This window comes from Rhipicephalus microplus, unplaced genomic scaffold (genome assembly GCF_043290135.1).
Source record: "Rhipicephalus microplus isolate Deutch F79 unplaced genomic scaffold, USDA_Rmic scaffold_270, whole genome shotgun sequence".
NCBI lineage: Eukaryota > Metazoa > Arthropoda > Arachnida > Ixodida > Ixodidae > Rhipicephalus > Rhipicephalus microplus.
In genome coordinates this window covers 60,001-62,500 of record NW_027464841.1, presented here as the reverse complement: position 1 = coordinate 62,500, position 2,500 = coordinate 60,001, and the positions used below count along the sequence as shown (strand labels likewise).

Below are 2,500 nucleotides of genomic sequence, written 5' to 3'. Positions count from 1 at the left end.
AGCATCACAAAAGAAAATGGAGAAGTCACAAAGACTCTTCAGGAAACAATAGAACACATTCTAGGAAATTTATACCCTAACTGCATGGAAAATGACGAGCCAGGACACAGTCAAATACAATCAAGCAACGACACAATAAACAATAACAAACAGGGAGGAAATTGGACATCGGGAGCAGAAATGAGAGAAAGAAATTTACCCAGTGATGACCTCCCATTTACAGAGATTGAAGTAACGCAGATAGTAAAAAATCTGAGGAAAGATGTAACCCCCGGACCAGACAACCTAAAAACTAACCTCATACAAGTGATGTATGAAAGGCATAAGACTTTCTTTGTCAATCTTTTTAATGCATGCTTAAAGCACGGACATTTTCCTCAAAGATGGAAAGAATCTAAAATTATATTGATTCCAAAAGGGAACGGAGAGGACAAATCCGAGGAAAACAAATATCGCCCAATAGCTATTAACTCGATTTTGGGAAAAATATTAGAAAAGCTCATAAAAGATAGAATCTATTATTTCTTGTTTAAAAATCACCATTTTAACAAAAAACAATTTGGATTTACCCATGGGACATCAACAACCACGGCATTGGAAGAAATAATCAAACGAATAAACCAAGCGAAAATTGATAAGCTAAACAGCATGCTAATAGCACTAGATATTAAAAACGCATTCAATTCTATAAAACCCGAAGTAGTTATTCAGAAATTAGAAGAATATAAGTGTCCCAACAACCTAATAAAACTGGCGGACAATATTCTACGGAACAGGAAAATAATCTATGAAACAGATGGAGTAAAAATTAAGAAAACACTAACTTCAGGTTCCCCACAGGGGTCACCTTTAAGCCCACTCTGTTGGAATATAACAATAGGCGACCTATTAGAAACTCAGCTTCAAGAAGGAGTACACATCCAAGCCTTTGCGGACGACGTGGTGTTACACATAAAGTTCCGCTCAAGAAAAGAGGTGGAGGAAAAAGCTACGAAGGCACTAACACTAATAAATCAGTGGGCACATCAAAAAGGAATAACCCTGAATAAGGAAAAATCGGAATATATGATAATCGGAAAGCAGTACATTAGCCATCAACCCCAAATAAAAATCGGACAGGATAAAATCAAAATGGTTAACGAAATGAAAATTCTAGGGGTGGTCTTGGACACAAAACTAACATTCCTCCCACATCTAAAATACTTAAAAAGAAAAGTAGACGAAGTCACGTATAATTTAAGTCGTACAATAAAAGACGACAAACATACAAATAGAAACACACTACAGTTAATATATAAAAGGGGTATAGAACGAATGGTTACATACGCCTCCCCAGCATGGTATAGCCGAAAAACCATTTTTATTAAAAAACTGAAATCAATCCAAAGATTACCTTTATTATTAATAACTAAATCATTCAAAACAACATCAAATCTTTCACTCAACATATTAGCAAACATTCCACCTCTCCATTTGACAATCGAAAAAGAAAACGAATTACACTACATACTTAAGAAAGGAAAGAACTTCACATGGCAACAGAAAGTATACACCGAAAACGAAATAATGAAGAAACACGACCAATGGCAAGATCATCCAGCAAATAAAGTTAGCATACCCTTTGGAACAACAGAGGAAGAAGCAGACTTCAAAATATACACAGACGGATCAAAGAAAGAAAAAGAAACAGGAGCGGCATTTATAATACTAAACAAAGATAACCAAATCCAAACAGTGAAAAAATATAAACTTCCAGAACACAGCAGTAATTACGAGGCTGAGATCATTGCAATCCAGAAAGCAATAGAACATATCTGGCCTCTACAAGCTTTCGTTAAATACCAGCTTTTTACAGACAGCCAATCTGCACTTCTGGCAATAAAAAATCCAGATAACCTAAATCCAATTATTTGTAACATCAGGAAAACCTTAAGCCAAACACAAAGTAAAGATATTAAACTGACCTACGTAAAAGCACACAGTGGGAATATAGGGAACACATTAGCCGACGAATGCGCAAAAGAAGCGAGCAAAGACGGAGAGGAAATATTTGTTCCCATAACGAAAACAGTTATAGCAAAAGAATTAAAGAAAAAGTTAAACGACGAGTGGAATGAATTATGGAAGAAAGAAGGCAAGCATAGCTACACATTTACATGGATAAGAAATACAAATTTCATTCCGCCACATTTTCCAACTAATTACTACACATCACAGGCAATAACAGGACATGGAAGATTTCCATTCTACTTTACACGATTCGGAATACTGCAACAAGCGACATGTTATTGTTCAAACATAATAGAAAGTTTTGACCACTACTTACAGCAATGTCCCATTGTAACAAACGAAAGAAAGGAACTAAAAAGAATTTTAGGACAAAACCTGCAAAATAGAAAGCCAGAAATAATCAAACAAAAAGAAACAATGAAAATACTTGAAACAATGGTGGAAAAGATTAACGAGGCCATCCTACAGTGCTGAAAATTGAAGACAGACG

General features: G+C 35.4%; 1 pseudogene; it reads left to right on the top strand.

Moving 5' to 3' along the window:
- The window catches only part of LOC142793050 (large subunit ribosomal RNA), an 8,136-nt pseudogene that overhangs the window by 3,523 nt on the left and 2,113 nt on the right, over positions 1–2,500 (top strand).